The sequence below is a fragment of the Micromys minutus genome, assembly GCF_963924665.1.
Source record: "Micromys minutus genome assembly, chromosome: 16".
NCBI lineage: Eukaryota > Metazoa > Chordata > Mammalia > Rodentia > Muridae > Micromys > Micromys minutus.
Genome location: NC_137985.1, coordinates 27574605 through 27599135, shown reverse-complemented (window position 1 = coordinate 27599135; position 24531 = coordinate 27574605). Strand labels below are relative to the sequence as shown.

General features: G+C 43.2%; 1 long non-coding RNA gene across 1 annotated transcript; it reads left to right on the top strand.

Moving 5' to 3' along the window:
• Positions 1–616: 616 nt before the first annotated feature.
• LOC308430602 lies at positions 617–2230 on the top strand. The gene is made up of 3 exons (XR_013975357.1): positions 617–831; positions 1490–1583; positions 1962–2230. It is a non-coding gene; the product is annotated as an uncharacterized lncRNA (long non-coding RNA).
• The last annotated feature ends 22301 nt before the right edge of the window (positions 2231–24531 follow it).

The window sequence follows — 24531 nt, the reverse complement described above, 5'->3', positions numbered from 1 at the left end:
TCTGCCCCAGGCCTCAGATTTGGAGCAGCCATTTGGGTTTCGGGGTGCTTCATTTCACTTGTACTTGGCTGAAGGCAGCTTCCTGTTTCTAAGAAAAGACTGGTTGGATGTCTCAGGAGGTCCTTTGGACAGCAGATCCTGCTGGCTTCAGACCTGTCAAGAGAAGCCAGGGTTGGGGGAAGGGCAGCTAGCCATCTGGGGAGGATTTGTCCTCATTAACCCTCTTCAACCCAAAGAGTTCCTGGGGCTCACACTGCTAAGCGATTACAAATATTTGTGAGATTGGATGAAAAATGAAGTTTACATCTGGACCAAATAGGCATGAGCTATCTGGAGAACATCTGGATTTGCTAAGCCTAAATAAAAGTTGGATAGGCCAAGGATCACAGAAAGAAACCCCCGTGTACACCCCCCTGAATACTGCACAGAGACTCAGCCAGGGCTCTAGTCGCAGCTTTCTCTAGCTCTGCCTTTCTACTTTCAGCCCGGACTCTCACCAATCCCTTTTCCAGTGGTATCATGAGCTGTTGCCATGGGAACAGCTGTTGTGGCAAACAGAAGTGTCCCATCTTTGCCCTATGGCTTGCAAACTGTGGCAGAATGTGGACAGAAGCCATAACATGGCCACAGCCCTCAGTGAAACACTCTGGGGGATACAACTCGATGGGAATGGAAAACCCCAGAGGAGAACCAAGTGGGCACTGCCTTCTGAAGCAGCCAAGTTCAGCCAGCCCTTCAAGCCTAGGGCAAGGAATGGCTACCCCATCCATCTCTGCACCTTGGAAACCAGCCTCCAGCAGTGGCAGAATCCTCTGTAGCCCCCGCTTACTGGTGAGCCACACTGACCAGCATTCCTTGCAGTGGTTTACAAAGGATTTGGGGTGGAAAGAACACTGAAAGTCTATGGGCTGAGCACCAGCTCTGGAAACTCAGCCACCTGGGTTCAGATCCTAATTCCATAACTCATGGCATTCTGATTTTGCACAAAAGCTATGCAGACTCCCTAAAAAGCCAGTGAACTCATTAAGAACTCTTCACGGGGTTACTTGTTTCATCCTCTGAGTTACTATAGGAAGGATCTCATTTATACTCCTATTTTGTTCAATATTTCTCTCCCCGTGGCCAAGGGACTGTTGCTAAAATAGAATTCTATCATTGCTTCTTGGTTGAAATGATCCAGTGGCTTTCCACTGGGAATAAGATCTACCCCCACAGGATCTGTTGGCCCTAGTACCCGAGATCCATTCAAAACCCCCCACCTTACCTCACCAAGGCTATTGTGGTCTTAGCTTTGACTCCACTTTGTCATCCCTTACAGGGGACATCCCTTCTATGTCACAAACGTCACATTGTCAGAAGAGAGCCAACCATCTGAAATGTCTGTCTTTCCCTCCCAATGCTCAGTTGTATCCTGTACAAGATTTTTTCTATAGTATTTACTAATTTCTAAAATTATCTTTATTATTTTCTTATTTTTTTGTCTCTCCAGGAAGAAGGTGCCCCATCTTTTCTCTAGCAGTCTCTGACAGATAATAGGCACTATGTGACTGTATTATATTGATATGTCTGTGTGTTTTCTTAAGGTATTTAATTCAGTGGCTGTTAAATAAGCATTTGCTGTTATATTAAGTAATGATGCACTGTATTTTTCGACCATAATAATGTTCATCTTTTATATTGGATTAGTCCAGTGTACTTCACTGGGCATTTTGACATGTATGGCCTTACCTGAGTCTTGTAGATGGTATACAAAATGATGGGTACTGATTTGGGGGGGGTTGTTATCATTGTTGTTATTGTTGTTTTGTTTATGTGTATATGTCTGCATGCTTGCATGTATGCACGTGGAAGAGGAATTTATGTAGGCCAGAGGGCCATGTTTCCAGTCTTCCTTAATCCTTTTCCATATCTTTCTGTTTTGTTTTTTTGTTTTGTTGTTGTTGTTTTCATTGAATCTGAAGTCAGCCTAGGATGTCAAGCCAGCAAGACCCATCAATCTGCCCGTCTCTGCCTCCCTGATGCTGGAATTACAGTGCCCAGATTTGGCGTTCATAATTTCGATTGGCAGATGAGGAACTTGGCACCCTGAACTATAAACCAGGCCTTTGAACAAAACTGACTCTGAATGACTCTACTTTAGGATACTTGGAGTTTCTAAGCAGAAAACTAGCATTCCTGTATACTTTAGGAGTCCCTTGGATAGTGTGGTAAGCGAGGTCATACCCGAGGATTATGGCCCACAGTGGAAGCAAAGTCACTAGGTCCCTTCAGGACCGAATTGCTGAGAGATTTATGCAACACTGGTTTAGATTCCTGTAATCTTGACTGAGAAATCTTCTAATGGGAGGTGCAGAGTCCCTCCACTAAGCTGCTTACCCTTGGGCATGCAAGCTTCCCATCCCCTACCCAACACTTTGCTGGAAATTATAGAGAAGATGTACCAATAATGCCTTCCCCTAAAACTCTGAGCTTGCTGTGATGAGAGGGTTTGGAACACACCAAAATGCTTAGTTTTCCTCTTTTTCTTCTTGAGAGTCAACAAGGACTCTTCCTGCAAGTGTGGAGTGTGGCACATGGCACAGATAGGCCAGTTCCACAACCATGAGACAGACTGGGGGGAGGGATCTTTCCCCCTCCAGAGTCCACACTTTGAATACAATGAAGAATCTTGGGCCCCTGCATGTGGATAGTCCATTGGGAGGTATTTTGTGGGGTTCTCAGGATATGGACCCGTCTCCCTGACCTGTGGTTCTAGGACATCCTCTTCAATTGACTTGGAGAATTTACTGTGTCTTCAGTCATGTGTACCTTGGTCTCTCCATCATGCGTGTGCAAGTGAGCCAGTGGAAGAGATTGAATCACCCATAATCTCCTCTCTTGGCCTTGGATTTACTCAGAGGTCATATTCTGACGGTCTTGGGAATATTCACACTCTTACACATTTCTGTTATACAACAGTATCCAGATCCACCCTTTTTCTTTCCCTCCCACATCCAACCACAGATGTGGGATAAATGTAATTTTGCCAGGAGCTATTCTTGGGATGATGGAAGAAATTTACAAAGTACCCAGTTTCTGAAGAACTGCCCACTCCGGACTCTAAGCACCAATTTTGTTTCCTAGTTTTAGTAGCCAGGAGGAATGAAATGCTACTCCAAGGAGGCAGTGGAGTGTTAACTTACATCTTAAGGATGTTTTTAGAGAAGCAGGAAACACATGTGATGAGAACAACCTACAGTCAGACCATCTAGATATTAGTAATCTCAGCCACTTATTAGTGGTGTGGATTTGAGCAAGTTGTTTACCTGGCTCCCTTCCTAACATGAAAAGTGGGGGTGGTTTAAAAAAGCACCCCTCTTCTAAGAGTCTCTTAAGATATAAATGACTAAGATTATGACAGGCAATCAGGACAGTGCCCAGCACAAAACAAGATCTCAACATAGGTTAGATGTCATTGCTGCTGTATTTTCTCTGTTATCACTCTGTTGATTTTGTACAATACAGTTGAATTCAACAGATTGTGTGTGCGGCTCTGTCAAGTCTGCGGTCAATATCATCCCCGAATTCAGTTTGCTTTAGATCTCTGGGTGCCTGGTATGACTCATGCTGAAGAAAACCACTGTCGGGTATAATAAGTTGTCCCAGAAACCAAGTTTTATTCTACAAAAAACTTTGGGGGGAAAGTTCTAGACATTTTCATAATTTGAATCAATTCTTTTTTAATGGAAGTCATCACCTTTATCTGTAGCAAGGGTGGAGCCTGCCTATTCCACTCAGCGTGGACACATAGCTGTCTCTCTACCTCTTCAGACTCCACCATCAGGCACTGCCCCTGACATCTGATTCAGCCAGTGTATGTCCAATGCATCCCCACAGTAGTTTCACAAATAAATTCATTCTTCAGGTTACACAGAAGCTGTTGTGGCCTGGAAATATGGTTCATCAGAAAAAGACACCATTCAACCTGATGACATGAGCTGGATGCCCAGAATCCACATGGTAGACAGAGAGCAAAGACTCCCACAAATTATCCTCTGACTTCTACTCACGCCCCCTGCCATCACACACACACACACACACACACACACACACACACACACACACACACACATGTTTTAAATGGAAGTGTTAGAATGAATATAAAAATGAGAAGGTCCTACCTCAGAATCCAAAGCACGTGTAGTCAGGACCAGTCCCCATTTCAAATAATCTGCTTGTCTCATAAACTCTCACCATTTTCTGGAAACTGCATTTCCCAGGATGTTGGGCATGACAGAGAAACCCCTTTTTATCATGTGAGTCTTAAATTGGCTCTGTTACATTGGGCCAATGCACTAATGGAAATATCCCTAAACTGAAAATCAGTTCTATCCTCATAATAAAATTTAAAAGAGCCAAGAAACACAAGAGAGCAGAGATAATACTCAAAGCCAAGCCCCACACTTCAAAGACCCACCCGAAGATCCCAAACCTTCCAAAAGAACCAGCACAGCTTCAAGTCCCACTAAAAGAAATTCTTCCAAAAATGATGAAGTTCATAAAAGAGCGCCCACCTTTACTTCCCCTAACAACTATCATGATAAACTCCATGTAGTCCTAGCATAGGGTGGATTGAGTCATAAAGTCTGCTGAACTGAGAGCTGTGTGCTAAGCCAGCTGTGAAAAACTTGGCCCCTGTGAGCTCAGGCACTCTACTATCTTAACAGATTCATCTGTATCTTCCTCAGCCTATGGAAACAGACCCCTTACTCTGGTGGGCCCTGAATGCAGGGCACCAAAGTGACATGGTTAAACAGACGGCAGCACAAACACCAAAGGGGGCATAATTACCGACATGTTCAGTTTGACCACCAACCCCGCCAAAGCCATCTAGAGGATGGCCATATCCTCACACTTAATTTTTATGTTCTCACGGCCTCCCATGCCTAGCACAGCCCCAGTGTGGCCACACTGCCAAGTCATTTGGGCGTCTGCTTCCAGATCCTGTTTACTTTCATGTGAGGTCTGTGGGTGTCAAGTGCAGAGTAGGAGCCTTGGGCCTGGTCTGGGCTCAGCAGACTTTCTCATGGATGGACAGCAGCCTTGTATTTAGTGGGACGAGGCAGAGTATAGGGAGATCTTCCAGGCTCAGCTACTTGTCTCCCTGACTCTATCAACAAGCCAGGAGGAAGGCTCTGAGCCAGCACCTCGGCACAGATGGACTCATGCAACTTGGCACAGACAGACAGACTCAAGCAACTTGGTACAGACAGACTCATGCACCTTGGCACAGACAGACAGACTCATGCATGTACGCCCGCACACACTCACTTATGGACATAGTCCCTGCCCCCTGACTCCCCACCCATTGCACGGAGATATCCCAAGCCAGCAGTTCTTTTTTAGCCCTCACTAGCCTCTGCTAGACTTGGCTTTTCCAGTGAAAAATGAGCCCTAAAGCCCTAGAGCCTTCTCGGTGATTTACTGAGAATGTTGCTTCCACATGTTTTCCCTGCTGCAGCCAACCCCAAGAGTCAGAGGGAGGAAGAAGAAGAAAATCATAAATGGATAGTCAGATGGGAAACAGATGTCCTGAGCCTCCCCTGGAAAGGAACTCTGTCCCTGAGATTAGAAGTCCGGGACCCTGAGGAATAGTTCCTGGCTCTACCTTCATTCTACCGCCCCCAAGTCTCATTCCACCTGTGTCGTCCTGGCACCCAGCCAAGTAGGTGTCTACCTGCCTGGCTCTTTTGTCTCTGATTTTACCAAAATAAGGAATGATAGGCAATCTCATGCAGGCACATGTTAGATACATCTACTCCTGTCAAACTGCTCAGATGGCAGGGGAAATATAATGTAGTGGCAAGAGGACATGTCTGTTCAAGGACTGAAGTCTGGTACCCATTGCTTTGACCTGTAGCAGCCCATAATGCCAGGAGCACATGATGGAATGATGCCTCCTTCTATAACCAGGAAGACAGAAAAGAGAGGGAGAGACCAGGGATATATGATGCCTTCGATGTCACATCTGTAATGGCCTAAGAACCTCCTGTCACCCCATCTCCTGAAGATTACACCATCTCCCTATAGTGTATACTTGGGAGTCAAATATTTAGTGCTGGAGCCTTTGGGATACTCCAGATTTGAATTGTACCAATGTGTCTTCTAAAAGCATGAAAAGCCAGGCTTGGTGGCTCACCATGAAATCCCTAGACACAAGAAACTGAGAGGACATTCACTGAAAGTCTAAGGCCAGCCTAGGTTTCAATGGCGAATAAAACCCCATCTCCAAAAGGTTTTAAAAATAATTAAATATGTTGTTTGTACTTAGTATATATTCAGCAGAATGTAATAGTCTCTGAGTGCTCAAACAAACTGCCTTGGTTTTTGTCGTTGTTTTATCAAAATGTATAACTGCTTGTGACTGGCAAGTAATCACAGATGTGATGTCTTGGGTGTTAAGACAGGCATATTGTCCACAGGGTAGTTCATCTTTTCCACACACTTCCAGACACTCAAACTGGAATCTGGGAGCCTGCACGGGCCCTCTAACCCCCCTTATTCCCTGTCTCCTCCTCAGCCACTACATCCTCCACGTTCTTCTGCTCTCGGAGCTAGTGGGTCTCTCTATTTAACCCTCATCCAGTCACTTCTGACATAGACTACTCACAGCCCATGTCAGCCCTCCAACCTTCTCCCACACCCCAAAATTCTGCTTCTTGTTGATGGGCACATTGTTTGGCACTCAATATTTTTTTCTTTTTGAAAGTTTCAGCTTGTTGTACTGTGGAAACCTAAAATTACTTAACTTCACAGAACTGCCTGTGCTCTGACTCTTATTTTCCTACCCAATCTGACTGTGGGTCTTCTCAGTCCAGGGGAGACACATTCTTCTAAGAAAATCTCATACTACATCTGCAGTAGTCATGTCCTTCATGTTAGGAGCTTCTCTTAGCTGTGTGTGTGTGTGTGTGTGTGTGTGTGTGTGTGTGTGTGTGTGTTAGCTGTTTTGCTTTCGATAGACTCACATATCCCTTGCTGGTCTCAAACTATTCACTGTATACTTGAGAATGACCCTCATTTTCAAGTCCTCTTGCCGCTACCTACTGAATGCTGGGATTCTAGTTGTTTGACACCACACTTACTTGGTGTGTTGCTGAGAACAAAAATCAGGGTTTTACATTTCCTAGGTGTGCACTCTACCAAATGAGCTACACCCACTGAGCCTCTGCTAAGGGATGTCCCAGTGCCTCTGCTGTGACTCACAGACTCTTCTCATTTTACTCTGTTTAGTCATTCGTACCCTTCACCTGTCACCATGAATAACAGGGACAAGTTTCCAGGGACCAGATGTTATTATTCTCCCCAGCCTCCCTGTTTTTATCCTGGCCTCTTAAAAAAAGACCAAAACTTAAAGCAGGTTGGAACACCAAAATATTAACCTTAGTTTAATAAGAATGTATTTATATTGATGGGGAAGCAGACAAGAGAACTTCCTCATGATGACACAGAATTAAACTAACATGCTTCTCAGGAAGACTTGGATAGACTGCATCACATTCACCCTGGGAGTTCTACTCCAGTATGTAAATAAGAACATGGACTAACAGAAAGTATTATAAATCCATTCAGCAAGACTCATCTCCTGCTATAAAACTCCCTGATATTATTCCTTGGAGGTTAGCCAAAGAGGGGCTCGGTGTTCGCTTCTTCCTTAAACACCACGAAGAATGAAAATCTCATTTTTTTTTCCTATGAACACATCTCTATTACCACTTTTGTTATTTCGACATGGCCTTTTTTCTTGATACCCATGAGAATAAAGGTAACTTAAATGTAAAAATTATGCTTCTATCACCTAACCCAACGATAGTCAAATACTTTCAATGCAACACAAAGTAAGCCTTCAATCATTCCATCTCTTTGCTCAGTGAGGAAGAGTGAAAATCCAAGGTCTGTTCACTTGACCAGAAGCTAATAGATCAGAAATGGAAGAAAAAGAAAGAGCCAGGAAAGGGGATGCATGAGAAAGGGTATGCTTGGGCAAGGTGTTGGCAAAGTAGGAAACTATTACCGCACAGAGATAAGTAAGCTCTGGCTTCATCATGCTCACACACACACAAAGGAGACACTTTCTATATTCTCGGCCAATGGTGGCAGCAGTTTCAGAAACCTGGAGGCATGTGACTGTGTAGCAAGTCCCTGGATAAAGGGAATTCTTCATGAAAGGAGCTCCCAGTGTAAGGAAAGAGGCAGAATGAACCTGAGGTTTTTTCTTTTGTCTTTGTCATTTCTTCTTTGAGCTTATTTTGTTAACGCAGTAGAAATGATATTTCAAGCTAGCAGGAAGCCCAAAATAGTGCCCACCAAGAGCACTCAGACTCATATCATGAGAGACACTTGGAGTTGCTGTCACCAAAGAGTACTAAATATAACCAAATACTGAGGCCTGATAACAATTGCATTTCTTTCTGTGATGGTTCAGTTCAGTAGGTTGTGTCATAGTCATGTAAGGAATTTCTTTCCTTTGCAGAGGAGCCCCTAGATAGCCACAGTTCTTATTTCTGCTGTGGTCATTCCTAAGTGTTCCAAAGAAGGTATCTGACCCACAAACCCATTTGCAATTGGAGATAGAATGTTAGTGGAGTAAATATGAAATCTAAATTCGAGTGAGGTGCCCCCATTTGTTGTCATCATTTGGAAGAAATAATGAAAATGGATAGAAAGCAAAGCAGGAAAGGAATGTCATGTGTGATGATGAAAACATACAGGAGAGACTAGACAGAGCAAGGGAGGGAAATGAGCGTCCAAGTTGGTGTCACAATTATTGTAAGACTTATGCTTCTGGGCCTGGAGCATTCATAGACCATAGAGGAAAACTTACTACTGCTGCATTTTCCTAAACCAATGCCGTTTCTAAGTACATTCTGAGTACTTGCAACCACAGAAAGTTTAGATCTCAAAGGAGTTTCCTTTTGCAATAGATGGAGACTAATAGAGATCCATAATTGCTGTCCGAAATGACAAAGTGACGGTGGGGTGCCTAACTCTGACTGTTACATCTACAGTCCAATCTCTACATCCGAGTTCAGAGGTCCTGACAGAAGTGGGGGCGGGCAGAAAGTCAGTAAGAGCCGGGGACCAGTATCTGTGCTTCAAGGTATACTTCTAGACATGAAGAAGTTAAACTCATGAAGTCTCAACATTCTGGTGGCCTAAATAAGATCTACAGAATATCAACACCAGCTGGCATGCAAGCATGGGTGGCAATAGAAATCTTACAAGGTCCCTTCTAAATAAAGACCTGCAGACTAGCAATGGCCACTGAGAGAAGAGGGTGTTTTCTCTGAGCATGACGTCCTCACTAGGTTATCCATTCCCAAGTACTTAGCCCTAAATACATATACATACAAGCAGCACTAAATAGACTCAGTAGCGTGTGCATGTGTACATGGGTGTGTGAGTGTGTACCTATGCATATATATGCATAAAAGTAGTAATTTGAAAGTAACTCATGAGTATGAAAGGGACGTGTTAGGGGACTGGACAAGTTGGGGTGGAGGAGGGGTAATATGACATAAATACAGGACATGAGATTCTAACAAAAAGGACTTAGGTTAATGACTTAGTGTTTCTATCGCTCTGATAAAACAACAGGGCCAAAAGCAAGTCAAGGGGTAAAGGATTTATTTCTTCCTCATAGCTTATGAGTACATCACTGCGGGGACTCAGGGCAGGAACCTGGGGGACAAGAACTGGAGCAGCAGCCAGGAAGAACTGCTGTCACTGACTTGTTCCTCATGGCTTGCTCATCTGGTTTGTTATACAACTTAGGACCACCTATCTAGGGTTGGGACCACCCATATTAATCACCTACTACTCACTCCCAAGTGAGCTTGACCCATCCACACCAACCATCAGTCAAGAAACCATACTCCTTACCCACAGGCATACAGTTGCTGACATACATAAAGGCTAGGATAAAAATGCTCAGTTTTATGAAATATAGTTCTCACCTTGAGAGGTGATGCCAGCTATTACACTCCAAGACCATCAAAACTTAAGACAAAGCAGCCATTCCTGTGAAAAGGGGAGTGAGGCAGAGGTAGAGTTTTAAAATGTAGGGTTCTACTTTAGGAAGTAAAAGACCTAATATTAGTCCACCTCCAAAATTTTATTTACCTAAGTATAACTATAGAAAGACTTGGATCATTAAACAGGTTGGAAAGAAGTTAATTTAGTAACATCTGCTCACATATACCCTGGGTGTAAATAGAGGATCTTTGGGGATAAAAATACTGCAATAGGCATTAAAATTGTTGTGTGCATAAACTTTGACCCAGTAGAGTGTTTAGTACAGGGAGTTGCCTCTGCTCTGGACAGGGACTTCCCACTTAGAGGAGAAGCCTGCAGGTCGGGGGAGTAGATATCTTTTCCCAGACACAGCTGTACGGTCGGGAGTGGGCACTGAGACCTTTCCTTGGGACTTTTAAACTGTCACCAAAAGAGGGAGAGCCATGCCCTTACTATGCTGCTGTACCCATGATGCATAAACTGTGACTGCCCTGAGGCCACGTGGCCTGTCATCGGAAATAAGAACAACATTGGAAGGGAGCCTGCAGAGAGAAGAAAGAATGGGACAGAATCTCAAAAGCAGAAACAAAAAGTAGAAAGGAAGGTCCCATGGCTCTGCAGTCCCGTGGTTTCCATAGACCAGCTGCCTTCTTAAACAGTACAGGGTCTGAGTCCTCAACCCTGAATCACCGAAACTACTCGTTTACTCTAGAAGAACACTAGTTATTTCTTGCTACTTACCCCTAAGTAAATACATGTAGCAATCCTACTTTTATGATTTAGCCTCAGGAAGATACAGACATTCTATTATGTCTGTAAAGTATGTATGTATGTATGTATGTATGTATGTATGTATGTATGTATGTACAAGTGCATGTATGTACATACAAAGAATCTATGTAAAGGAAATATATAACTTGGGGTTGGAATGTGGCTGCCGACAGTCAAATGACTGCCTGTGTGGGTTCCCAATGATAGATGTTAGCAGTACCAACAGGTTATTACTACTGCTCGCAAATTTGTACTTAATATTTAGTTCGCAATGAAAGATCTCATGTTTTACTCACAGCACCCCCACATAACCCTCATGGAGCCCACATTAATGGTGACATTCTTTTAAGACGATCATGAAAGGGTTCGGCATGGTGCTTTTCAAGTAGCAAAAAGAAAAAGAAAAATCTACCACTATTTTGGTTTTTCCAAGCAGGACCAAGTCTTATAGATAAACCGTTCAAGACTGTCACCCAACGAGTGTAGCTTGAGACATGTAACGTTTAGGCTCTGTAAGCAGAGTGCTCGCAAATCCCTTTCTCACTGCTGATCTTGACAGAAAGCATCAGATAGGAAACACCTAGGTCCAGTTTAGGTCAAGTTATTTATGACATGAAAACGGAAGGAAAAGTAATTTTCGACAAATTCCGTATAAGTTATAGCACAGAGTGAACGCTGTGGGTGCAATAATGCAGTTTAACGCTCTATAAATAGCAGCACATAGCCCTGGATGATTTCAGTAGTTGGTACCAAGATTCCCTTCTGGGTTAAGGGGAAGCTTGGCAGCTAACTCGGATGGATCCCTTTCTCCCCCTGTCCCTGAGCTGCTTCTCTGCCCATGGTGAGCATTACCACCCAACATTAGACCACTTCTTTGACTAAGCCCTTCCTACTTGTAAATGGTTTTAAGCAAGGACCCAGAAGCAAGGCAGACTTTTTACTATCATAAGCTAGTGTGCAAATCTGAGCAAATGCTGGCATGGGAAGTTCTCCCAGAACTAAAACTACAGCCGTGACTGCATATTTATTTGGGAAATGCTGAAACTCGGAGCTAGAAGTGTTCGGTTCTTAGAATTTTCTAACTGCATGAAAGCATATGATCTTCCTCATTACCCTAAAATTGTTATTCAGCATATATTTGCCATTATTTATTATAAAGGTCACACTGCCCGTCGAGGCTAGATTTCTAAACCTTTGTGCTTATTAAATTTCCAAAACTCTTTTCATGCTGTTATTGTTGTTTTTGCAGCCTGTGACTGATTCAAAGGCACTTTTGAGTTCATAAAATAGCATTCACGTGAGATGACAGCCCAACACATGCTGTATACCCCACTACTCTAAGAAAAATAAAAGTAATACTTTTCCATCGTCACATTAAATGGATTTATTTGCTGTTATTGCTAGGTATATTGAATAAGACAAGATCATCACCAAGACTCCGTCACACTCTTGACAGTGCAGTTCACATCTGAAAATTATCAATAGCGTTATCTAGTGTTATAAAAGGGAAAAGAGGAAAATGAAAGGAATGAATGTCAGTTATTATGTGCATAGCGTAGGATTATGACAAGAAACTCACAGAACATTTTTAGAACTGAAAAACTGGATGGCTGTAGGGTGCTGAGTCATCATCTAAAATCAACTTTATGCTTAGACATCCTACCTGTGAATAGAAAGCAAAATATTACAAAGCTCTACATATAGTGAGTGCAGCCACAACATATAAAGCACATAAAAATAAAGATAGCAAAATGCCCAGGAATTCATACTAAAAAGAGTAGAATATCCCTCTGAAAAAGTCAAAGAGAAGATTAGACGATAAGGTAAACCGTGCTTGCCAGTGGAAAGACCAACGGTTGGAAAGATAGTGATACCAGACTGACCTGTAGATCTACTGCTCGGCAACAAAATCCCACCAGGCTTTTCTCTGGAGGTCTCTACACAATCTAGTCTGCGTGAAAAGGACAAAAGCCATGTTTACTTTCAGAAGAAACAATGCTCAAGAAGGTAAGGCTCACCCTGTGTACTTGTGGGCGTGGTAAACAATGTGATTTGGAGATAGTGACAAGTCTTTGAGAGGATCATGTAGGTGAATGGAATCAAATCAAATTCAGGGCTCAGAAATAGACCCGGATTTTTTTTTCTAAAGGTCGTTTGATGAGTGTTCTAAAATAATTGTGTAAGAAATTCTTTTCAACAAATAATAGGTCAAGTATCAAACGTAAGTGTGCAAAAAGTTAAGTTTGGCCAACATCCAGCAGCAGAACTCAAGTGAATCGCAGACCAGAATGGAGAATGGAACACTAGCAGATTTGTGTACTAAACATAGGGCAAGGTTTTGGGTTAGAAAAATTTTCTGAGACAACACCAAAAAAAAAAAAAAAAACTAAGCCATAGAAGGGGCTGCAAATCTGTTCCTCAAAAGCCGCCATTCTGAATATGAGATGTAGGCTGACAAGGGCTGCGTGTCTCCATTCTCATTTGTTGCAGGCTGAGACAAGAGAATTGTGATTTTTAAGGCCACCCTGCTATACAGTTATGAGACTGGTGTGTGTGTGTGTGTGTGTGTGTGTGTCTGTGTGTGTGTGTGTGTGTGTGTGTGTGTGTGTAAGAGAGAGAGAGAATTCAATTCAGAACATATTCAAGCTCATATATCTGACCAAAACGAGCAACACACACATAATTCTTTTATTCAAAAATACCTTGAAGATTTTAAAACTTAAAAGGATGGCAAACATGATTAAAATTGGCAGAAAACTTGGGGACTGTATTAGTCAGATTTCTGTTGCTACAATGAAATTCTTAATGCACTTCATTGTGAAGAGAAACGGTTTGTTTAACTCTGAGTTCTGCAAGTCCAAGATCAGACAACCCTACTGCGTTGGTCATATGGGGAGGCGGTGCAGCCTAGCAGGAGCTTGGGACGGACCAGTTTCTAACTCAGGAAACAGAACAGTATGACTAAGAACTGGGAAGCCACAGCACCCTTCAGAGACATCTCATGGGCCCCACCTCTTCAAAGTACCAGCCTGCTATCAAGCCTTTAATATGGGGACCTTTTGAGGACACTCATCCAAACCATAGCAGACAGAAGAATACTTGCAAATCTCCCACCAGCAGCCAAAGAAATGTCAACTAGCATTAGTCATTAGGGAAACGGACTTAAGACCACAACATTATCCTATCCAATCATTCTCACTAGGATGCCTAAATGAGCTCTTATCAGTGCTAGCAAGGACAAGGGACAACTGGAGCTCTCAAACACTGCTGGTCACAGCATAGTGTAGACCATCCATAGAAAAGGGCATAAGGCTTCTTAAAAGACAACTAACTGCACAGTCCCACTAGGGTATGGCACAATGGGTTTATGACAAAAATAGACAAATCCCAAGAGAGAAATACCCTCAAAATAGTCACTGTCATCAGAAACAAGAAAACAAGCTGGTTTAGCAGGCAAAAGTGCTTGCAGCCAAACCTGGCACCTAAAGTTCGATGCCAAGACCCACAAGATAGAAGAGAAACAACTGCTCCATATTATCCTACTCACAAGCTGTGGCACACATGTGCCATCTCACACACGTAAGTCAATGGCTAAGAATTTAAACTTGGGAATCCTAAGCAATTAGCACCACTACGAGAAAACAGGCAGTGAGGCCACCTAACTAGAAACCTGGGACAAAAAGAACAATTGAGTGAAAACTGAGGCACTGTGGGTAGAACATCTCCAGTATCAGTATTGGTTCATTAATTATTGGTTCATAAGAGAGTATACAACTGCTTAAAATGAAAAACATGTGTGGGCTATTAATACTATCATTGTATGTAAGTTTTTAAATTATTCTAAAAAGTGAAAAAAGTCAATGTAACAACATACGCTGAAATCCTACACATACACGTGCACATAAACTACATGCATATTAAACAGTACAAGGAACTAAGTAAATATATAAGTAGTTGCCGTATAGCCACTCAAATAATGAAAAGAACAAAGTGTAGATAGGACAGTATGAGTTGTTCTAACTCGAGTGCATCTCAAATCATCACGCTAAACAGAAAGAAGCCAAGCAGAAGACTGTATGCTGCAAGATTAACTATACAAATCGCTTAATCATTCAAAGCCATCCCTGTCAGAAGACAGATGACCAGTTGCTGAAAACAGATGATATGGAGAATCTGGAGCATGGGGTTGGGAAGTGGCTAATTGCACGGGGCTCACACAAACGTTGGGGTTGTGGATGTCCTTAGCTTTAGCATACTATAGTGAAAGTTGCAGAATTTACATTGTGCCAGACTCTATCAAAGGGCAATTGTAATTTGTATGTTTTGCTGCATGTTAATTATACTTCAATGTAGTGCCTTGAGTTTTCTTTTTTCATACACAAGATTTTTATTGGATATTTTATATATTTATGTTTCAAATGTTATCCCCCCCTCATGCTCCTTCTCCCTGCTTCTATAAAGATGGTCTCACTCCCACCTACCCACTCCCACCTCAATTCCCTGACATTCCCTACACTGGGGAAATGATCCATCACAGGACCAAGGGCTTCTCCTCCTATTGATGCCAGGCAATGCTGTCCTCTGCTACATATGCCGCTGGAGCCATGGGTCACTCCATGTGTGCTCACTGGTTGGTGTTTTAGTTCCTGGGAGCTCTGCCAGATCCTTACTGATACAGATGAGGATGCCTGTAGCTAACCATGGGGACCCGAATGGAGGAGCTAAAAAAATGATTAAAGGAGCTGAAGGGGTTTGCAACCCCATAGAAAGAACAACAATATCGACCAACCCCCCCCCCCAAATGCCTTGCTTTTTATTTTAAAAGGAGCGAGAAAGAAGAGATCTATTTAGATGCAAAGCAATGAAGTAAAGGTGGCCCCGCTTGCTTGCGTGACTGCAACTTCAATCCTTAACCTTTGTATGTCATTAGAGCAGTGGAAGACAAAGTAAAATTCAGAATTAAGTAGGATCACTTAGAACCATTTTTAAACAAGGGAGGGGGAAATCCGTGCTCTCCACTGTAAACAGAGGATCAGCTGAGACCCACTGTCTGTAAACAATTTACTTTGAGAAATTACTTTTTCCTTGTAGTGGTTATGAGTTTCCTGACCACTCACGTTCTAATCCCATGACCTCAAAATTCAGGAAAATAAGATGGTGTTTTGTTGCTACTGGAAATAGAGAAGTTTGTGGGCCCAGGATGACTCAGGCTTGTGGTCCTGAGCTGGTTAGCACAGGACATCGACCAGTTAAGCTCATTGGCCACCAGAAACATTACAAAGAAGCTGTCGTGAGGCAAAGCTGTAGTAAAGCTCAGCCGCGCATGTGTGTGAAATGTACAACTGAGTCAGCTTTCATGAATGTGAAAGATAACCCACACCAAAGTTTGCCCCTTGTCATCTTTAACTCCTCCATTATCTTTTTGCATTTTGTTTATCATTATTATTGTGTTGTGGATGGGGGAAGTAGAAGGGACCCCTGCCATGACATGGGTCACACGGAGGATGGGAGGCTAACTCCGTGATGTCATTTCTCTCCTTCTGCCTTTACGCTGGCTGAAGATTTCCAGGTTTATGATTTTTACCCACAAAGCCATTGTGTTGTTGAGTTTTATTTTTCTGCAATCCAGTATCACCTGCTTTGGTTTCAGGAGGTACACCCCTTTGTGTCTGTGTCTTTGGCCCTGTGCATATAGCTGGTTCTCCGATGGCTTCTATTTGTTCCATGGTACTTTTCCCCCAACTGTCTGGTTGTGCTTCTGTTTTAATCGGTTTTCACTAACATTGTACTGTCCACACATACGGTCAAATCCTATGTCAGCCCACCCCTGTCCTTGATGCTTGAACTCTCTGCTCCTGTCCCCATGCACTTTACTTCTGCCTGTGTAATAAGCCTAAACTGCCTGCTCTCCTGTCTGCTTTAAACAGGCTGCTGTCTCTAAAAGGGATTTAAACACGAAGACAATGTTTACTTACACAATCGCTGTTTTCAAGGCTCCTAATTAACTCATGCCCATCCTCACTGCCACCTGCTGTCAACCTTTGCCTAAAGGACAGCCCTTACCTTTTCCTATTGTGCCTGTGTGCCAACGCTGAGGTCTCTCAACAGAGGCCACCGGAATCCGCCTTCTATTTAGTTGTTGAGAGATATTTACACAAATACAGAATTCCAGATGGGATTCTATTCGTTAATATTGCTTAGCACTCTTTCCTTGCTGACTTGTTTCTGCTGAGAGATTATCCTCCGGGCCCCAGAAGAGGACGTACCTTCTTCTATGGCTATGCCTGTACTTGTGCTTGTGTGCCACAGCATCCCTATGGAGTTCACAGTTTCGTTTTGTGTGGTCGGTCCTCTTCATGTTCATGTGGGTCCTGGGGATTCAAACGTAGGTCGTTAGGCTTATACAGCAAGTACCTTCCCCCTCATTGGCCCCTATGGATACTTTTGTTTTCGGTTTTAGTTTTGATTTTACATTTATTTATTCTAGAAATTGAGAGATAGCATACACTATCTGTTCAGAGAACAGCTTGGAGCCGCTCTTTCCTTTTTTTCTATGATGCAAGTCCTGAAAAAGAAACTCAGGTTACTTGGCTTGAGACCAAACACCCTCGCCCACTGAGCCACCCTTCCTTCTGGCCTCCTCTCCTTTTGATTCGTTGGTTGGTTGTTTGGGTTGTTTGTTTGTTTTTGTTATGGTTTCAAACCAAGGTTTCTCCGTATAACCCTGGCTATCCTGGAACTTTTGCTGTAGACCAGGATGGTCTAGAACTCAGAGATCTGCCTGCTTCTGCCTCCAAAGTGCTGGTGTGAGACCCATGCATCACCCCCACACAGCTTCTTAAACACACACAGTTACTAAATTCTTTTAGTGAGTTTATTGCTAACACATCATTTGTGGCATTTCTCAGAAATTTTTAGGTAAATAATTGTTTCTTTCTCCGTTGCTTCTCTAAATGCCTGGTAATTTTCTATTGGATGTCACGCAATGTGGACTTTCTAGATATTTTTGCATTCCTAAAAATATTCTTGAGCTTACTCGGACATAGTGTGGCTTCTCCGAATCTTGTTTTGAAGCTAATAGAGCCAGAATGGAACAACACCGGTTGATAGCTAATGTCAGACTACTACTGATGCAGAACCTTTCCCCACTTTCTCCAGTGAGGTGTGACTTGTGCAGCCCATGCGCAGGCAAAAGTATCCTTTGAGAACAGCACTCACAATACTGTCAGACTGTAGGAGGGAGATGAGGGGCCTTACTGGAGTGTCCCTTATACCAACAAGTTTATCAAAACATGCCAAGCTGGTGGACCTGTTGCTTTTAGGTCCTTTCGATGACAGAGAGATTACATCATGGAAAGCATAATAGGAAAGCAAAGCCACTCACCTACTGGCTGGCAAGGAAAAGAGAACAAGAGGATAAAACCAGGAGCCTCAAATCTCCTCTGCTGGTCCATACCTGATGTCCTAATTAGGAACTTCCCATTGGAGGTTATACCAGCTGCCAGCGGTACATAGGAAGTCACTGGCAGGTGGAGCTTTAGGAAATGTATATGACTCCAATTGTACCATCTGTATTCTTAAACGCATATATAGTTAATGAAACTACTTTGGGGTATTCTAGCTTATAGAGTGGATGTAAGAAAGAGAACTAATATTTAATGAGCATTTGCCATTAAATTTTGAAGGTTTCCTTATTACGTTATCTTATGTGGGCAATGTATCTACTCTGTGAATTTATGTCCTATTCCCTCATCTGCAAGAGGAAAAGGGTAGGTGCTATGTATCAAGCTAGCCCAGTTTGATCTTAGGGCAGAGACACTGGTATTAATTACTACACACTATTAGTTACTCAGGGTTTCATTCTTTAAATAGGCAGAGCACCCTAATGCTTGTGCCACAAGCCACACAGAGTTCATCTGAACCTCCAGGAAGACTGATGTGAGGCAAGAAAAGATTCAGACAAAATGGGAAAGACAGAGGCTCCAGGCTCCATCCGGGCAACTGTAGTAAGGGAAGGAATGCGCAGCTACTTGCTAATGCCCTGGAGGCAGGTTGTAAAAACAAGCTTTACTTTGTCCTCAGATATGGTAACAATGTGGGAGACCAGGGTCAAGGATGTCAGGTTACAGAATGGAGTGAACATCTTGCCTCTCTACCAGCTCTTCTAGTTCGGGCAAGTCTGGCTCACAGGTTGGTCACCCGTCTGGCGATGACTATAGGTCTTTGGAAGAAGGGTTCGCCCAATAGAGCAATGGGCTAGGACGGGTTCTCTGAATTACATTCAGATCACATCCTGGGGCTGCAGCAGCTCACGGTTGGCTTTGATGGAGACTGTGAATGAATCCTCTCTAACATCCATAATGTTGGGTATGGTCCTAGTACAATAGAAGGCTAACTTGCCTTCTCTCCCCTCACTCACAGTACAACTGAAAGGGAAACACTATCCTGTAGCTTGAAACATTTCTCTGGACCTCAGAGACACCTGAAAGGGGAAGGCATCACTAAGGTTAATACTTGCCTGTAAGACGCTGCTTAAAATGAAGGATTTGGTGAGTAACTTTCCACCCTACCCTACTTGACCCCTGTGTGTAAGCTGGTCCTCCCAGTTTGTGTATGACTTATCAGAGAAGACAATTCCCTATCTAAGCAACAATATGGACAATATGTGGATGGAGGCGGTAGTTCTTGTGCTTAGACGTCATCATCATCATCCTCACCTTGTATCACTTTGTGTAGAATGAAGCCAAGGAAAGGAATTGAAAGAAATAACATTTATCTCACCTCACCCCAACCTCATATACATGGTGGCCTTTCTTTTTCTTTTTTAATTTGGAAGAAAGGGAGAAAGGAAGGAAAGGAGAAGACAAAGGAAGGGAGAAGAGGAGGAGAGCAGAGGAGAAGAAGGGGATGGAAAGATAGTCTTGAGCTGGACTCTGGATTAAGACTGGTGTGTATCCACTTACTGCAAACATGTTAGGAAGTCCCCAGGAAGGCCTGTCTAATCTCCCTTTTCTCTCTCTCTCTCTCTCTCTCTCTCTCTCTCTCTCTCTCTCTCTCTCTCTCTCTCTCTCTGTCTCTCTCTCTCTCTGTCTCTCTGTCTCTCTCCCTCTCTCCCTCCCTCTCTCTCCCTCCCTCCCTCCCTTGTTCCCTCTCTCCCCTTTTCCTCTCTCTCTCTTTTCCCTTTTCCCTCTCCCCTTCTCCCTTTCCCTCTCCCTCTCCCCTTTTCCCTCTCCTCTTCTCCCTCTCCCCTTCTCCCTCTCTCTCTCCTTTCTCCCCTTCTCCCTCTTCCCTTATCTCTCTCCCCTTTTTCCTCTTCCTCTCTTCCCCCCCTCTCACATACAGGTATGCTTCTTCTCATTATAGGGACAAGCACAGTGTATCAGTGATGTGAATCAAAATCAACCTGTGTTAACACTTCTCAGCTTAAGAGCCATTATTTCAAGCACATGACCTTTCCCAGAATCTCACCAGAAGCTTCTGATCCTCCTTGACAGACCTGTGAGTTTTGGTGTCATTGTCCTTTTGGGGAAACTGAGGCCTATGGACGTTAGACATCTCTCAAAAGCTACATTTTCAACTGAGCATGTAAACTCTATTTGAGTAGTAAAATCAGAATTTAGCTCTGATTTTCCAATGGTCGCATGTGTTGAGCTGTTCCCAACACAACCAGAAATCTTCAGATTCTCCAAGAAGTAGTCAGATATGTTGTTTTGATTGCTTTCTATTGCTATGACATAACAATTTTGGCAAAACAGTGTATGCAAGGTAAGATATATTTTGATTCATGGTTTCTGAGTTCTTAATCCCATCAGAGTGGGGAGTGTGGCAGAGTAGAACAGGTATGAGAGAGAGGGGGGGAGGGAGGGAGGGAGGGAGGGAGGGAGAGAGGGAAGGAGGGGAGGGGAAGAGAGAATAGTTGGAAAGGGGAATATATTCCTATGCTCTAATCTTTCTCAACCACCCTCTTTTATTCCACCAGGTCCCCCGCCTATGGGGTGGTACCAACGGCACTGAAAGCAATCTGACCAAGAGCTGTGCTTACTAATCTTCTAGTTATCTGCTCATCCAATTAGGTTGTCAATCAAGACTGATTATCACAATAGTCACCAGGCATCTCCAAATGTCTCTGATATTTTCCTTTGGTAAGTCTCTTTACAAACCATCTCCAATGCAGATATAATATTATTAATTTATAATTTACACATGCCAATCACTGTCATATGGCAGTCTCAACGCATACTCTAGAGCATCCATGCTCAGTAATGACAATAGATATTGTGGTAGTATGAATGAGAATGGCTCCATGGGCTCATATATATAAATGCTTGGTTATCAGGGAGTGATACTACTTGAGAGAGATTAGGAGATATGGTCTTGTTGGAAGAAATGTGTCACTGGTGGTAGACTTTGAGGTTCCAAAAGCCCAAGTCAGTCCCAGTGCCTTGCTTTTCCTGGTACCTTCAGATCCAGGTACAGAACTTGTAGCTACTTCTCTATGATTATGTGTGCATTTAAGTCACCATGTTCCTTATTAGGATGACAGTGGGCTACACCTCTGCAACTGCAAGCCAGCCCCAAGTAAATTCTTTCCTTTATAAGAGTTGCAGTGATCGTGGAGCATCTTCACAGCAATAAAACACTGACTAAAGCAGATATGAATCATGAATAGGAAAGTCATGACAGTTTGGAAAGGGGTCTTGTCAATGGAATTAAGTCATTGCCAATTTTACTTTCCATACATTGACGGCAGTTTGTTGCAGGGGCAGAAAAGAAGACACTAGAGTTTTGTTCCCTCATCTTCTTGTGTCTGAGTTGTGCGTAGTGTCTGCAATCTATGCTTTCATTGCTGGAGACATGGAAGTGATGTGCCCATTTCCTGAAGATTATCTGGGTAAAGTTACCTCATCTGGTTTGTAAATCTGCTCATTGTATCTACAGAGACCTAACAAGGGCACCAGTGTAGGCCCCCCACCCACACACTCATGGTTCCCACTTTCCCTTGGGATGCTTTGCATATAGGCAAATGACCCAGACAGACAGGCTGAGGGAGAAGTGACATGTATTTTCAGTATGAGTAAAGGAAGGGTTTTTTCTAGTATTACATTTAAAATGAACTTAAATAGAGGTTCTACTGGTTTCTTTGATGATGGTTGGATTGAACACCTCCTCCTTTGGTGATCTCTGACCTACAGGATAGTTGTGTTATTCCTGAAAGAGAACCTACTTGGACAGAGGGCACCATGGGTAATATAAGGACAGCAAGCTATTGAAGACTTGAAGTGACAGCGGGAAGGAGATGAGAACAGAAAGGCATGTCCTCAAGAGGACCACAGTGTGATCTGAGTCCTGGGAGAGAAGCAAGACTTGGAGGATCCAAGAGACTGGGTAGTCCCCATACAGAGATTACAGATCCCGGGCCTGGGTCTTGGGACTTCGATCTTTTGGAGCCCAAGTGTTTCTGAAGTCACCCTTCGAAATTCTTGAGTACCAGGAAAAATGAAAACACTCCTTGGAGCACAATGAGCCCTTACGGTTTGTTTTCCAAGATGTAAAAGAAAGGCACTTCAGCCCTTCCGCAGATAAAAATAACTCGCCGTTGATTTTGAAATCCCTTTCATTTGTATCCCACAGCACAGTGCCATACAATGGCACTTTGTGTACAAGCCTTCGGAGTGGGCCAACTACCCTCTTCCCTCTGCCTGCCAACAGCAGGAGGCCAGCAGAGGCCTTGGAGCCCTGTGCCATGGTGGGAGAAGACTTTTGGGCTGCCCAACGTTGCTGTTGGACATCATTCAGAAAGCCTGGTTGGGCGGGAGGAGCCTAGTGAAGAAAACAAACAGAGCTAGCCGTAGTGGAAAGTGCTGAGTCCCACAGTTGGCAGGCACACTGCTGGGAGCTGCTCTGCCCACCTGCAGCTGCGGTGACCCGCTGAAGGCTTGGGTGGCAGTGGCCATGCCTAAAGACTTCGAGGAGGAGTCAGACCCTCCTCTCTCTACAGAAAGGCCTTCTACAGTCCACATCCTGTAAAGGAAATATGGCTTTCCAAAGGGAGAGAAGGCTTCTTAAGCATACCTTCTTATACATTGACCCACTTCCTTGTACATAGCTCTCATTCTGCATGCAGAGTCAACATGGACCGGAGGGCAACCCTTTTGTCACCCCTGGGAGGCAATTATCATTATTCCTGCTTCAGAGATGAAGAAAGTGGGGTGCAGAGAATGTAAGCAGCGTGTCTGGTCACAAAGCTCACAAAAAAAAAAAAAAAAAAAAAAAAAAAAAAAAAAAAATCATGAGCAGGACTTAAAACCACGTGGAGCAGCTTCAGAGTTCCTACCCTTCAATGCAATGTTTTCTTGCTTTCACTTCTCAATTTTCCTCTCTCAAACTGCAAGGTGTAAGACACTAGAAGAGAAAAGAAATGAAGGAGAATAAACAGAACGGATTTAGACGAGAAAGGTGAAATCACCAATGAAATTAAGTCATTGACAATTTTTCTGTCAATACATTGACGGCAGATTGTTGCAGAGGTAGAAAAGAAGACACAAGTCATGTATCCATCCCCACTGCACTGTCAAATCGTGAGTGCCTAGTTAAAGAGATTGTAGAATGTCAACCTAAGACTTATGGCATTTTGACCCTCACCCATCATTCCTCTAGGAGTGTCTAACCTACAGTCCACAGCCCAAATGCATCATACAATAACTACAAATGTGTCCCGTTCCAAAAATTTTAAGTCTAAAACATTGTATGATTGGAGGTGATCATTTGTAATTTTGTTCTTTTATTATTATTATTATTATTATTATTATTACATGATTGACCATGACCTTTGTAGACAAAATGGTTGCGATGAAATTGTAGATTGGACACCCCGTGAATGGCTTGGCCACTGTTGTGTTTCCCAAGGAGGCCTTTCAACACACTATTAAGGAGAAAGGAGTTGCCAGAAAGAGCCAGCCAGGATGATTCGAGGACACCGAGATGCCTCCAGATTCCCTTGGTCATGAAGTCCACCTGGGTTTTAATCCTGTCTTTGTGGCCTGGGCTCCAGAATCTGGGTCATCACGTACAGCAGCAGAGAGAAGACTATTTGGAATTTGTAGTCAGAGTTCTGACGTGGAATTTCAAGCAGGCTACACACACATACAGGTTCCTAAAGCAACGAACACGTGCTGTCAGTATCATCCCGGTAGCACACTCGAACTGCCCTCGAACTTCCCTCCAGTGCTCTGTGATAGGGAATAAGAAGGGGCTTTAAATTGTTCGGACAGCAGGGTGCAGATATAATTCTCTATTGTGAAAGCTTGGCTTTGGAGAAAGCAGACACATGCATACATATCCGATACTCCAAACACCAGTCATTGTCTGTCAGTGTATCTATTTAAGGTGCAAATATACTAGTATACAAAACACATACAAAGATATATATGTCCTCAATTAAAGGATGACATGTATTTGTGTGTTGCAACTTTATTTGTGGACCTTCTATTTAAAAGGAAGTCAGAAATTTTGGAATAAGACTGACTTAAAATGTAGCTTGTAAAAGAGACAGGCTTTCAATTCAGTCATTGTTGGGGATTGGTTTGGAGTTAGACTGTTTATTCCCTTCTTTCTTTCTTTCTTTCTTTCTTTCTTTCCTTCCTTTCTTTCTTCCTTCCTTCCTTCCTTCCTTTCTTCCTTCCTCCTTTCTTTGCATCTTCAGGACCT